We start from the raw sequence: 16550 nt of genomic DNA, 5'->3' as shown, positions 1-16550 counted from the left end.
AAGTTGTTAGTGCAAATGGTAAAACCAAGGTTGGGCCTTGATGGAGGAGTTTTATTCAAAGCGAACTGTCAAGGGGTTCCCATTATAACCCAACCGTGTAAGGAACGCAAAATCCCGGAACATAACACTGATACGACAGAAACTAGGGCGGCAAGAGTGGAACAAAACACTAGGCATAAGGCCGAGCCTTCCACCCTTTACCAAGTATATAGATGCATTAATTAAATAAGAGATATTGTGATATCCCAACAAAATATCCATGTTCCAACATGGAACAAACTCCAACCTTCACCTGCAACTAACAACGCTATAAGAGGGGCTGGGCAAAGCGGTAACATAGCCAAACAACGGTTTGCTAGGATAAGGTGGGTTAGAGGCTTGGCTTAACAATATGGGAGGCATGATAAGCAAGTGGTAGGTATCGCAGCATAGGCATAGCAAAAGAGCGAGCATCTAGCAAGCAAAGATAGAAGTGATTTCGAGGGTATGGTCATCTTGCCTGAAATCCCGCAAGGAAGAAGAACGAGTCCATGAAGAAGTCAAATGGACGTAGTCGAACGGGTGCTCACAAACGCGACGTTATCAGAACCAACCCGAAGAAGCAACACCGGAAAGAAGCACACAACATAGTAAACAACCAACATATGAACATGGCATGATATGCGGGATGCGGTATGTGATGCATATGCATGATGTGGAAAGGAATGATTGAACCTAGCCTCAACTTGGAAATACAAGAGTGCCACTGGAAAGAGGAGTTGATTTCGGTTGAAATCGATATAAAGATCGCCGGAATCGGATGCACGGTTTGGAAATGACAAGCAAAACAAATATGGCACCGGTCTGCGATTAACAGCAAGAGACCATAAATGCATCAAGATAAATAAGCTACAACACTCCAACATAGTAACAAAATACATGGTAGGGATCCACTCAAGATGCTTTACAAAAGATGAACAATGAGCTACGGCTAATTCACTCAATAGCAAGCTCAAACAAGCATGGCAAAAGTGCAAAAGATAACAGGTTTCAGACTTAGTGAAATTAACAGCAAGTCAGGAATTTGTCATCAGGAAGCAATGTTTAGAGCACGATAACTACATGCTACCGGAACATATCATGGCAAAGCAAGGCATGGCTTGAAGCTACTCAAAGCATACGACAAAAGTCCCTTAGTGACCATAAGCCAAAAGGGATCAAAAAATAGAATTGCAAGCACGTGAACATAGCAAAAACATAAACAGATTCATACTTAGTAAAAAACTGGAGCATGGCAAAACAAATAACGAGTAGGCATGTTTACGAGCTCAATGTACTCACTACAAAACATGGCATGACAAGCTAAGCATACACCCAGCAAGTAGACATGGCATAGAAGCTAGACATGGCAAGAACAACAACATAGCATGCATGGATCAACAACAACAAGCTCGGCAAAATCGCTAAACATGTTAACAATCTGCCAGGAACATTTTATAGCAAAAGTAGAGCTCGATTGACTCAAGCTAGGGTGCTCCATAATTGCAAACAAACACATGGATAGGAGCACAAAATTATCTACAAAACATCCTTACTAATCATGCTCAAAAGAGGCACGGATCACTAGGAAACAACATGAACATATGGCATAAAAATAATAACAGGGCAAGGACTTAGTGAAATTCTAAGTCCCTGAAATCAGCATCATTGAGTAAGCTACTTTGCATGCTTGTGCTAGTCACCACGAAGATCACAAAAATACATGACATACACCCCTGTAAAGATGGCATGGCATACATCAAAACACATGTAGAGCTCAGGATCATAGCATGCACACATTAATCATGGCAAAAATGACAAAAATGCATTTGCTGAAACAGATCTGAAACTATCATCACATAGCCCTCTTCCAACAGCATTTCGGGCATCAATATGAGCTCAAATGAAAATGATGCAATGAGATGAAATGATGTACTCGTCGAGACGAACATTTTGATATGCTACACGCACGAATCGGAGCAACGATGACGAAGTTATGACATGATGAAGTATGCATAAAAAATGTACATGGATACAAGACTTAGCCAAAATCCCAGATCTAAAACTGAGCGTTAGATAGCTATCAGTCGCCTGAGCAGGGTTTAGACGGGGCTCACCTAGCGGGCTGTGGCCCAGGACGGAGGAGAACGAGGCGGGCCGTGCGAGTTAGGCCGATGCGCTGGCCCAAGCGGGCCCACGAGGTCGAGCGACGGGGGACGTCGTCCTCGTCGAGCGGGACGACGCCGCCGGAGTTTGCGGACGCGGCCGACGGGAACCTGGCGGCTCTCCGGCGAGGGGAGGACCACCGCGAGCAGAAAACAAGTAGATCCGGGCATGGGGCCCCCGGATCCGGCAACGACGAGGCCGGGCGAGCTGCGGCCATGCTCGGTGACGGGGCCGTGCAGGGTTGCCGATGAACGAAGGTGGCGATGGCGGTGGAAGCAGATGGCGGCGGGGCGCTGCATGGTGGTGCGGGCGCGGCGCGATGAGGCGATGGCGGCGGCGCGAGGAGGCGCAGGGAGGCGAGGTGCTCGGTGGAGGAGCGGCAGGGTCGACGCGGCGGCAAAGCTCCGGTGAGAGCTCACCGGAGACGATGGCCGGTGACGAGGCCCTCAGGAGGCGACGCAAACCGGATCGGGCGGCGGGGACTCGGGCCGCAGCGGGCGAGCGGCGGCGGCGCGCGGGCCTGCGCGGGCCCGCGATGGGCTCCGCGGACCGCAGCGAAGTGGGCGCAGGCGAGGCTGATGTGGCGCGCTGTGAGTGGCCCGGGGCGGCGGCGCGAGCTGACGTGGCGGCCGCTGATTGGCTGGGCGACGTGGAGGGCGCAGTGGACATGTCCGGCGCGGCGAGGACGCGTTCGGATGCGCGGTGGAGGAGGTAGACTAGGGTTAGACCGCGAATTTCGGAGGGAGACACAAATATATAGGTAGAGGGAGCTAGGGGAGTCCAAATGAGGTGTGGTTTTCGGCCACGCGATCGTGATCGAATGACCGAGAAGATGGAGGGGGTTTTGGTGGGTTTTGGGCCACTTTGGAGGGGTGTTGGGCTGCAACACACACGAGGCCTTTCCGGTTCCTCGGTTAACCGTTGGAGTATCAAACGTAATCCAAATGGCACGAAATTTGACAGGCGGTCTACCGGTAGTAAAACAAGGCCGCATGACAAGACTCGGTCCAATCCGAAAACGTTTAACACCCACACACGAAAAGAGGTAGAAAGGGACACCGGGTGACATAGGAGCGCCGGATTGCAAAACGGACAATGGGGCAAATGCTCGGATGCATGAGACAAACATGTATGCAAATGCGATGCACATGATGACATGATATGAGATGCATGACACGCAACCAAACGACAAGGCAACAACTGCGAATAACTGGAAGACACCTGGCACATCGGCCTCGGGGCGTCACACCATAGTACTTGAGGGTTTGCTTCATCCACATCAATTGAGCACAACAAGAACTAGCAGCAATATACTCAACTTCAGTAGTAGATAGTGATACACAGTTCTTCTTCTTCAAGGATCAACATACTAAGGATTGTCCGAGGAAATGGCATGTGCCTGCTGTTGACTTGTGATCCACTCGATCACTAGCATAGTCAGAGCCAGAATATCCAATAAAATCAAAAGCCAAGCCCTTGGGGTACCATAATCCAAGTGTTGGAGTATGAGCTAGATATCAAAGAATATGTTTCACAGCCTTATGGTGTGATTCCTTCGGTGTAGCTTGAAAATGGGCACACATGCAAAAACTGAGCATAATATCTAGCCTAGATGCATATAGATACAATAAAGAGCCAATCATGGAGTAGTATACCTTTTGATCGAAGTCTTTACTAAAGGAAATATGCCCTAGAGGCAATAATAAAGTTGTTATTTATATTTCCTTATATCATGATAAATGTTTATTATTCATGCTAGAATTGTATTAACGGGAAACTTAGTACATGTGTGAATACATAGACAAAACAAAGTGTCCCTAGTATACCTTTACTTGACTAGCTCGTTAATCAAAGATGCTTAAGTTTCCTGACCACAGGCATGTGTTGTCATTTGATGAACATGATCACATCATTAGAGAATGATGTGATGGACAAGACCCATTCGTTAGCTTAGCATTATGATCGTTTAGTTTTATTGCTATTGCTTTCTTCATGACTTATACATGTTCCTCTACTATGAGATTATGCAACTCCCGAATACCGGAGGAACACCTTGTGTGCTATCAAACGTCATAACATAACTGGGTGATTATAAAGATGCTCTACAGGTGTCTCCGAAGGTGTTTGCTGGGTTGGCATAGATCAAGATTAGGATTTGTTACTCTGTGTATCGGAGAGGTATCTCTGGGCCCTCTCGGTAATGCACATCACTATAAGCCTTGCAAGCAATGTGACTAATGAGTTAGTTGCGGGATGATGCATTACGGAACAAGTACAAAGACTTGCCGGTAATGAGATTTAATGAGGTATGATGATACCGACGATCAAATCTCGGGCAAGTAACATACCGATGACAAAGGGAATGACGTATGTTGTTATGCGGTTTGACCGATAAAGATCTTCTTAGAATATGTAGGAGCCAATATGAGCATCCAGTTTCCGCTATTGGTTATTGACCGGAGATGTGTCTCGGTCATGTCTACATAGTTCTCGAACCCGTAGGGTCCGCACGCTTAACATTCAATGATGATTTGTATTATGAGTTATGTCTTTTGGTGACTGAAGTTTGTTCGGAGTCCTGGATAAGATCACGGACATGACGAGGAGTCTCGAAATGGTCGAGAGGTAAAGATTCATATATTGGAAGGTAGTATCAGACATCGGAATGGTTTCGAGTGGTTCGGGTATTTTTCCAGAGTACCGAGGGGTTACCGGAACCCCCCGGGGGATATCATGGGCCTCATGGGCCATGGGAGAGAAGAGGGGATAGCCCACAAGGGGGAGGCACCCCCGCAAGGGGAGTCCGAATAGGAAGGGGAGGGGCGCGGCCCCCCTTTCCCTCTTCCTCTCCTCTCCTTCCCCCTTTCCCCACTGTTGGAAGGAAGGGGGGCGAATAGGACTTGGAGTCCTAGTCGGTCCCCCCCATGGCGCGCCCCTTGGCCGGCCTCCTCCCTCTCCTCCTTTATATACGAGGTCAGGGGGCACCCCATAACACATCAATTGTACTCTTAGCAGTGTGCGGTGCCCCCTCCACAGTTTACTCCTCCAGTCATAGCATCGTAGTGCTTAGGCGAAGCCCTGCGCGGATCACATCACCATCACCGTCACCACGCCATCGTGCTGACGAAACTCTCCCTCGACACTCTACTGGATCAAGAGCTCGAGGGACGTCATTGAGCTGAACGTGTGCTAAACACGGAGGTGCCGTACGTTCGGTACTTGGATCGGTTGGATCGTGAAGACGTTTGACTACATCAACCACGTTAACTAAACGCTTCCACTTTCGGTATACGAGGGTACGTGGACACACTCTCCCCTCTCATTGCTATGCATCTCCTAGATAGATCTTGCGTGAGCTTAGGATTTTTTTGAAATTGCATGCTACGTTCCCAATCAGTGGTATCAGAGCCAGGTCTATGCGTAGATGATATGCACGAGTAGAACACAAAGAGTTGTGGGCGATAAAAGTCATACTGCTTACCACCAACATCTTACTTTGATTCAGCGGTACTGTTGGATGAAGCGACCCGGACCGACATTACATGACCGCGTTCATGAAACTGATTCTACCGACGTGCTTTGCACATAGGTGGCTGGCGGGTGTCTGTTTCTCCAACTTTAGTTGAATCGAGTTTGACTACGGCCGGTCCTTGTTGAAGGTTAAAACAACACACTTGACGAAAAATCATTGTGGTTTTTATGCGTAGGTAAGATTGGTTCTTACTAGAAGCCCGTAGCAGCCACGTAAAACTTACAACAACAAAGTAGAGGATGTCTAACTTGTTTTTGCAGGGCATGTTGTGATGTGATATGGTCAAGAAGTGATGAGATATAAATTGTTGTATGATATGATCATGTTTTGTAAAAGTTATCGGCAACTGACGGGAGCCTTATGGTTGTCGCTTTATTGTATGAAATGCAATCGCCATGTAATTGCTTTACTTTATCACTAAGCGGTAGCGATAGTCGTGGAAGCAATAGTTGGCGAGACGACAACGACACTACAATGGAGATCAAGGTGTCAAGCCGGTGACGATGCAGATCATGACGGTGCTTTGGAGATGGAGACCAAAGGCACAAGATGATGATGGCCATATCATGTCACATATTTTGATTGCATGTGATGTTTATCTTTTATGCATCTTATTTTGCTTAGTATGGCGGTAGCATTATAAGATGATCCCTCACTAAATTTCAAGGTATAAGTGTTCTCCCTAAGTATGCACCGTTGCTACAGTTCGTCGTGCCGAGACACCACATGATGATCGGGTGTGATAAGCTCTACGTTCACATACAACAGGTGTAAGACAGTTTTGCACGTGCAGAATGCTCAGGTTAAACTTGACGAGCCTAGCATATGCAGATATGGCCTCGGAACACTGAGACCGAAAGGTCGAACGTGAATCATATAGTAGATATGATCAACACAGAGATGTTCACCATTGAAAACTACTCCATCTCACGTGATGATCGGACATGGTTTAGTTGATATGGATCACGTGATCATTTAGATGACTAGAGGGAGTTATTTAGTAAGTGGGAGTTCTTTAGTAATATGATTAATTGAACTTTAATTTATCATGAACTTAGTACCTGCTAGTTTTTTGCATGTCTATGTTGTTGTGGATCAATGGCCCGTGCTACCATTCCCTTGAATTTTATTGCGTTCCTAGAGAAAGCTAAGTTGAAAGATGATGGTAGCAACTACATGGACTGGGTCCGTAACTTGAGGATTATCCTCATTACTGCACAGAAGAATTACGTCCTAGAAGCACCGCTAGGTTCAAGGCCCGCTACAGGAGCAACTCCGGACGTTATGAACGTCTGGCAGAGCAAAGCTGATGACTACTCGATAGTTCAGTGTGCCATGCTTTACGGCTTAGAATCGGGACTTCAGAGATGTTTTGAACGTCATGGAGCATATGAGATGTTCCAGGAGTTGAAGTTAATATTTCAAGCAAATGCCCGAATTGAGAGATATGAAGTCTCCAATAAGTTCCATAGCTGCAAGATGGAGGAGAACGGTTCTGTTAGTGAAGACATACTCGGAATTTCTGGGTACCACAACCACTTGACTCAGCTGGGAGTTAATCTTCCTTATGATAGTGTCATTGACAGAGTTCTTCAATCACTACCACCAAGCTATAAAAGCTTCGTGATGAACTATAATATGCAAGGGATGGATAAGACAATTCCCGAGCTCTTCATGATGCTAAAGGCTGCGGAGGTAGAAATCAAGAAGGACCATCAAGTGTTGATGGTTAACAAGACCACTAGTTTCAAGAAAAAGGGCAAAGGGAAGAAGGGGAACTTCAAGAAGAACAGCAAGCAAGTTGCTGCTCCCGGGAAGAAGCCCAAGTCTGGACCTAAGCCTAAAACTGAGTGCTTCTACTGCAAAGGGACTGGTCACTGGAAGCGGAACTGCCCCAAGTATTTGGCTGATAAGAAGGATGGCAAAGTGAATGGTATATTTGATATACATGTTACTGATGTGTACCTTACTAATGCTTGCAGTAGCGCCTGGGTATTTGATACTAGTTCTGTTGCTCATATTTGCAACTCGAAACAGGGGCTACAGATTAAACTAAGATTGGCTAAGGACGACGTGACGATGTGCGTGGGAAATGGTTCCAAAGTTGATGTGAGCGCCGTCGGCACGCTACCTCTACATCTACCCCCGGGATTAGTTTTAGACCTGAATAATTGTTATCTGGTGCTAGCGTTGAGCATGAACATTATATCTGGATCTTGTTTGATGCAAGATGGTTATTCATTTAAATCAGAGAATAATGGTTGTTCTATTTATATGAGTAATATCTTTTATGGTCATGCACCCTTGATGAGTGGTCTATTTTTGTTGAATCTCGATTGTAGTGATACACATATTCATAATATTGAAGCCAAAAGATTCAAAGTTAATAATGATAGTGCAACTTATTTGTGGCAATGCCATTTAGGTCATATTGGTGTAAAGCGCATGAAGAAACTCCATGCTGATGGGCTTTTGGAATCACTTGATTATGAATCACTTGATGCTTGTGAACGATGCCTCATGGGCAAGATAACTAAGACTCCGTTCTCCGGAACAATGGAGCGAGCAACTGACTTATTGGAAATAATACATACTGATGTATGCGGTCCAATGAGTGTCGAGGCTCGCGGTGGGTCTCGTTATTTTCTGACCTTCACAGATGATTTGAGCAGATATGGGTAAATCTACTTAATGAAACATAAGTCAGAAACATTTGAAAAGTTCAAAGAATTTCAAAGTGAAGTGGAAAATCATCGCAACAAGAAAATAAAGTTTCTACGATCTGATTGTGCAGGAGAATATTTGAGTTATGAGTTTGGTCTTCATTTGAAACAATGTGAAATAGTTTCACAACTCACACCACCTGGAACACCATAGCATAATGGTGTGTCCGAGCGTCATAACCGTACTTTATTAGATATGGTGCGATCTATGATGTCTCTTACCAATTTACCACTACCGTTCTGGGGTTATGCTTTAGAGACGACTGCATTCACGTTAAATAGGGCACCATCTAAACCCATTGAGACGACACCATATGAACTGTGGTTTAGCAAGAAACCTAAGTTGTCGTTTCTTAAAGTCTGGGGCTGCGATGCTTATGTGAAAAAGCTTCAACCTGGTAAGCTTGAACCCCAATCGGAGAAATGTGTCTTCATAGGATACCTAAAGGAAACTGTTGGGTACACCTTCTATCACAGATCCGAAGGCAAGATTTTCATTGTAAGAACGGATCCTTTCTAGAGAAGGAGTTTCTCTCGAAAGAAGTGAGTGGGAGGAAAGTAGAACTTGATGAGGTAATTGTACCTTCTCCCGAATTGGAAAGTAGTTCATCACAGAAACCGGTTCCAGTGATTCCTACACCAATTAGTGAGGAAGATAGTGACGATGATCATGAAACTTCAGATCAAGTTACTACCGAACCTCATAGGTCAAACAGAGTACGGTCCGCACCAGAGTGGTACGGTAATCCTATTCTGGAGGTCATGTTACTTGAGCATGACGAACCTATGAACTATGAGGAAGCAATGATGAGCCCATATTCCGCAAAATGGCTTGAGGCCATGAAATCTGAGATGGAATCCATATATGAAAAGAAAGTGTGGACTTTGGTTGACTTGCCCGATGATCGGCAAGCCATAAAAAATAAATGGATCTTCAAGAAGAAGACAGACACTAACGATAGTGTTACTGTCTACAAAGCTCGACTTGTTCCGAAAGGTTTTCGACAACTTCAAGGAGTTGACTACGATGAGAGCTTCTCACCCGTAGCGATGCTTAAGTCTGTCCGAATCATGTTAGCAATTGCCGCATTTTATGATTATGAAATTTGGCAAATAGATGTAAAAACTGCATTCCTTAGTGGATATCTTAAATAAGAGCTGTATATGATGCAACGAGAAGGTTTTGTTGATCCTAAAGGTGCTAACAAAGTGTGCAAGCTCCAGCGATCCATTTATGGACTGGTGCAAACCTCTCGGAGTTGGAATATACGCTTTGATAGTGTGATCAAAGCATATGGTTTTATAAAGACGTTTGGAGAAGCCTGTATTTACAAGAAAGTGAGTGGGAGCTATGTAGCATTTCTAATATTATATGTGGATGATATATTGTTTACTAGAAATAATACATAATTTCTGGATAGCATAAAAGGATACTTGAATAAGAATTTTTCAATGAAAGACCTCGGTGAAGCTGCTTATATATTAGGAATCAAGATCTATAGAGATAGATCAAGACGCTTAATTGGACTTCCACAAAGCACATACCTTGCTGAAGTTTTGAAGAATTTAAAAATGGATCAGTCAAAGAAAGGGTTCTTGCCTGTGTTACAAGGTGTGAAGTTGAGTCAGACTCAATGCCCGACCACTGCAGAAGATAGAGAGAAAATGAAAGTCATTCCCTATGCCTCAACCATAGGTTCTATCATGTATGCAATGCTGTGTACCAGACCTTGTGTGCCTTGCTATAAGTTTAGAAGGGAGGTACCAAAGTAATCTAGGAGTGGATCACTAGACAGAGGTCAAAAACATCCTGAAGTACCTAAAAAGGACTAAGGATATGTTTATCGTGTATGGAGGTGACAAAGAGCTTGTCGTAAATGGTCACGTCGATGCAAGCTTTGACACTGATCCGGTTGAATCTAAGTCACAAACCGGATATGTATTTATATGGAATGGTGGAGCTATCAGTTGGTGCAGTTCCAAGCAGAGCGTTGTGGCGGGATCTACGCGTGAAGCGGAGTACATAGCTGCTTTAGAAGCAGCAAATGAAGGAGTCTGGATGAAGGAGTCCATATCCGATCTAGGTGTAATACCTAGTGCATCGGGTCCAATGAAAATCCTTTTGTGACAATACTGGAGCAATTGCCTTGGCGAAGGAATCCAAATTTCACAAGAGAACTAAACACATTAAGAGACGCTTCAATTCCATCTATGATCAAGTCAAGCAGGGAGACATGGAGATTTGCAAAATACATATAGATCTGAATGTTGCAGACCCGTTGACTAAACCTCTTCCACGAGCAAAACATGATCATCACCAAGACTCCATGGGTGTTATAATCATTACTATGTAATCTAGATTATTGACTCTAGTGCAAGTGGGAGACTGAAGGAAATATGCCCTAGAGGCAATAATAAAGTTATTATTTATATTTCCTTATATCATGATAAATGTTTATTATTCATGCTAGAACTGTATTAACCGAAAACTTAGTACGTGTGAATACATAGATAGAACAAAGTGTCCCTAGTATGCCTTTACTTGACTAGCTCGTAAATCAAAGGTGGTCAAGCTTCCTGACCATAGACATGTGTTGTCATTTGATGAACGGGATCACATCATTAGAGAATGATGTGATGGACAAGACCCATCCATTGGCTTAGCATTATGATCGTTTAGTTTTATTACTATTGCTTTCTTCATGACTTATACATGTTCCTCTGATTATGACATTATGCAATTCCCGAATACCGGAGGAACACCTTGTGTGCTATCAAACGTCACAACGTAACTGGGTGATTATAAAGATACTCTACAGGTGTCTCCGAAGGTGTTTGTTGGGTTGGCATAGATCAAAATTAGGATTTGTCACTCCGTGTATCGGAGAGGTATCTCTGGGCCCTCTCGGTAATGCACATCACTATAAGCCTTGCAAGCAATGTGACTAATGAGTTAGTTGCGGAATGATGCATTACAGAACGAGTAAAGAGACTTTCCGGTAACGAGATTTGTCGGCGTTCTGGAAACGGGGGTCCCCAGACTTGCCTGCCTGCGGCCCGCGGCGTGGCTCTGCCAACGGCCTGGTACGGCCCATCTTCATCAGCAGCCACTCAAGACCCTCGCGAGGGGCCAAGCCTCATGAGGTGGACGACACAAGACCTCCTCAGGGGCAGCCACACTAGGCTGGCTCGTGAGGAGCGGAGATATCAAGGCAGGGGGCACCTCGTGACGTTCCCGTGACGTGAGCCATGACGACCAAGGCCAGGCGGGCACCAGTGGGCGCAGAGTACCGGTTTCCTCTTTGGTGCTAAAGAGGCAGGCTTAGGCGAGGAGTCCCGAGGCATCAAGCAAAGGTTTCCATATTGGTGCAACAAGACCAAGACCAGCAGGACGGCAGGGCGGAGGTCATCATGGAGCCCATAGCTGCATCACCACCAGAGCCTTTGGCAGGCGAAGACTATCGGTGTCAAAACTGGCAGATCTCGGGTAGGCGGTCCCAAACTGTGTGTCTAAGGTCGATGGTAACAGGAGACAGGGGACACGATGTTTACCCAGGTTCGGGCCCTCTCTATGGAGGTAATACCCTATTTCCTGCTTGATTGATCTTGATGAATATGAGTATTACAAGAGTTGATCTACCACGAGATCGTAATGGCTAAACCCTAGAAGTCTAGCCTGTATGATTATGATTGCCCCTACGGACTAAGCCCTCCGGTTTATATAGACACCGGAGAGGATTAGGGTTGTACAAAGTTGATTACAGGGAAAGGAATCTTCATATCAGGTCACCAAGCTTGCCTTCCACGCCAAGGAGAGTCCCATTCAGACACGGGAGAGAGTCTTCGATCTTTGTATCTTTACAGCCCATCAGTCCGGCCCATGCTACATAGTCCGGACACTGAGGACCCCTTAATCCAGGGCTCCCTCAGTAGCCCCTGAACCAGGCTTCAATGACGAGGTGTCTGGCGCGCAGATTGTCTTCGGCATTGCAAGGCGGGTTCCTCCTCCGATTACTTCAAAATAGTCTTCGAACGCAACGAACGTGTCCGGCTCTGCAAAACAAGTACCACACACACATCTGCAGAGAGTATAATTTTTCACGAGTCCAATCTGCTGACAACTTTTTGTAGCGTGACATCACGCCTCAGCCTGGTTATTATTTCGAACCGTTTTTGGCCAGCCGATCCATGTTTCGAGACGCGGTTTTATTGACATGTCTTGTCGAAGTAGAGATCGTGTCCCCTTATTGCGGGATTCTCATCAATACGGGTGTGGGTAACCCAACCGTGTCGTCTGCATAACCCTTGGGAATAGGCGAGTTCTAAGGTGAGTGGGGAGGCGCTTGATATTCATCGCCTTTATAAGGAGATAAGGATTCCTTTCCTTCACCCACGCCTTCTTTCTCTCTGCCCTCCCATTCTCGAGCTCCAGCACCCAAGTCCACATCTTTTCTGCCTCAAGAAAGCACTCCACCATGTCCGGATCTGGAGTGCAAGGCAAGTGGATGGCCTCCTCCGTCAAGGAGAAGGACATCACCAAGCTTCGGGAGGCCGGGTACCTGGCCAAACAAATCGCCCACCGGCTTCCGGCCAAGGGGCAGATCTTCCCCACCCCGAAGCCCAATGAGAGGGTGGTGTTCATCCCCCACTTCGTACGCGGGTTAGGGTTTCCTCTCCACCCTTTCGTCCGTGGACTCATGTTCTATTATGGGCTAGATTTCCACGATCTAGTCCCAAACTCTTTCCTCAACATCTCGGCATTTATTGTCGTGTGCGAGGCCTTCCTCCGCATTCCACCCCACTTCAGACTGTGGCTTAAAATCTTCAACATGAAGCCGTAGGTGGTGGATGGCCAACATGTAGAGGTGCCATGGTGAGCAAGATGCCCAATGTCACATGGCCCAAAGGTACCTTTGTGGAGACCGTCAAAGAGTGGCAGAAACTGTGGTTCTATATCACAGAGCCCCGCGATGCCTCCTGGGCCGCAGCTCTTGAATTCAAGTCCGGAGCCCCAATGCGGCTCGCCACCTGGCTAGAGAAGGGCCTGAATTGGTCTTCGTCGGAGGAGCTGACAGTGCTGCAAACGCGCATCCAGAGCATGGTGGACAAGAACATCAAGCTCGTCAATGTGATCCAGGTGATGCTAGTTCGCCGGATCCTTCCATGCCTGAGCCGGACTTGCCATTTATGGGAGTTCAATCCGGCCGAGCACCGGACCTTGCAGCAGTTCTTCGGAACTACGCACGAAGATATCTGGAAGGTGCTCTTCAAGGGCAACGAGACGCCGCCGGAGACGACCGAGGACCGTGGGCATGCCCTGGCCCATCCCGCCAGTGTGGTAAGTCTTTCGCATTTCAAGGTGTATCCTTACTTGCTTATTCAGGGAAGATACCTAAGCATCACCATTTATTTATTTTTTCCAGGGCTGGACAAAGAAGGCGGAGCAGATTAGGTGTTCGGCTCCACTGCCCGAGGAACCATCCATCCCGCTTTTGACGAAGATGCTGGTCCCGGCGCCTTACCAGGCGCCAGAGAAGAAGGCCAAGGGGGGCATAAGTGGCCTCCGCCGCAAGGGTGCTTCGGACATGACGTCCGAAGACAACGAGACTCACTCCTCCGCCGCCGAAGACGACGACGAGGAGGATGAAGAAAGCAACTCCCCCCTTAGGGGAGAAGGGAGAAGAGGGCGGCCTCCACAAATCTGGAGGCAGAGGCGTCCAAGAAAGGGAAGCCCCCCGCCCCGATAACTCCGCGTGGGACGTTGATAGAAGCCCAGAGCTGCGCCCCCGAGATAAGCCCCGGGCCGAATCGTGAGTACTCAAAAGACCCTGATATATTGATGACCCACAAGTATAGGGGATCTATCGTAGTCCTTTCGATAAGTAAGAGTGTCAAACCCAACGAGGAGCAAAAGGAAATGATAAGCGGTTTTCAGCAAGGTATTCTCTGCAAGCACTGAAATAATAGGTAACAAATAGTTTTGTGATAAGATAATTGGTAACGAGCAACAAGTAATAAAAGTAAACAAGGTGCAGCAAGGTGGCCCAATCCTTTTTTTAGCAAAGGACACGCCTGGATAATTTCTTATATAAAGGAAAACGCTCCCGAGGACACATGGGAATTATCGTCAAGCTAGTTTTCATCACGTTCATATGATTCACGTTCGGTACTTTGATAATTTGATATGTGGGTGGACCGGTGCTTGGGTGCTGTTCTTACTTGAACAAGCATCCCACTTATGATTAACCCCTATTGCAAGCATCCGCAACTACAAAAGAAGTATTAAGGTAAACCTAACCATAGCATGAAACATATGAATCCAAATCAGCCCCTTACGAAGCAATGCATAAACTAGGGTTTAAGCTTCTATCACTCTAGCAATCCATCATCTACTTATTACTTCCCAATGCCTTCCTCTAGGCCCAAACAAGGGTGAAGTGTCATGTAGTCGATGTTCACATAACACCACTAGAGGAGAAACAACATACATCTCATCAAAATATCGTACGAATACCAAATTCACATGACTACTAATAGCAAGACTTCTCTCATGTCCTCAGGAACAAACGTAACTACTCACAAAGCATATTCATGTTCATAATCACAGGGGTATTAATATGCATATAGGATCTGAACATATGATCTTCCACCAAATAAACCAACTAGCATCAACTACAAGGAGTAATCAACACTACTAGCAACCTACAGGTACCAATCCCAGACTTAGAGACAAGAATTGGATACAAGAGATGAACTAGGGTTTGAGAGGAGATGGTGCTGGTGAAGATGTTGATGGAGATTGGCCCTCTCCCGATGAGAGGAGCGTAGGTGATGACGATGGCGATGATTTCCCCCTCCCGGAGGGAAGTGTCCTCGGCGGAACAGCTCTGCCAGAGCCCTAGATTGGTTCCGCCAAGGTTCCGCCTCGTGGCGGCGGAGTCTCGTCCCGAAAGCTTGCTTATGATTTTTCTTCAGACGAAAGACTTCATAAAGTAGAAGATGGCCACCGGAGGACCAACAGGGGGCCCATGAGGCAGGGGGCGCGCCCCCACCCTCGTGGCCAGGGTGTGGGCCCCCTATGGTATTTCTTCTGCTCAGTATTTTTTATTATTTCCAAAAACAACTTTCATGGAGTTTTAGGCCTTTTGGAGTTGTGCAGAATAGGTCTCTAATATTTGCTTCTTTTCCAACCCAGAATTCCAGCTGCCGGCATTCTCCCTCCTTACGTAAATCTTGTAAAATAAGAGAGAATAGGCATAAGTATTGTGACATAACGTGTAATAACAGTCGATAATGCAATAAATATCGATATAAAAGCATGATGCAAAATGGACGTATCAACTCCCCCAAGGTTAGACCTTGCTTGTCCTCAAGCGGAAGCCGATAACGATAAATATGTCCACATGTTTAGAGATAGAGGTGTCGATAAAATGAAATACGAACATGAGGGCATCATGATTATTCTTATAACAGCAACATATATGGATAACATCATATGATTTTTTATGCCCAAGTAATAATCAATCCACAATGTGAAGTATGAATCAGAAACTCCATTGAGAACCAACAAACTATAATCTCAGTCATTGAAGCAATTGCAATTTATCATAACATTAGGTACAGTCTATGTCAGAGCTTTTCAGCAAGTCCACATACTCAACTATCATTTAGTCTTTCACAATTGCTAACACTCACGCAATACTTGTGGTTACGGAGTTTTAATCGGACACAGAGAAAGATAGGGGCTTATAGTTTTGCCTCCCAACCTTTTACCTCATGGGTAATGTCAACAATAATAGTTCATGCTAACTTACATCCAATTAGATATATATATATATAGGACAGGGCTATTCTGTTACTAGTAACAGAATAATATTCCGTTACTAGTAACAGAATAATATTCCGTTACCCTCCGACCCTATATAGGAGCGACGGCGACCGAACCCACCACCTCCCTCCCGATCCCCAACTCCTCCTCCAGCGCGCCGCCCCCTCCCACCCTGCCGGCGCTCCGCCCCCTCCCTTCCCCACCGTGCGCCGCCCCCTCCCTCCCTGCCGGTGCACCACCCCCTCCCTCCCCCGTCGTGCGCCTCCCCCGCCGGTGCGCCGCA

The sequence above is a fragment of the Triticum dicoccoides genome, chromosome 1A, assembly GCF_002162155.2.
Source record: "Triticum dicoccoides isolate Atlit2015 ecotype Zavitan chromosome 1A, WEW_v2.0, whole genome shotgun sequence".
Taxonomy (NCBI): Eukaryota; Viridiplantae; Streptophyta; class Magnoliopsida; order Poales; family Poaceae; genus Triticum; species Triticum dicoccoides.
This window is presented reverse-complemented; position numbering follows the sequence as displayed.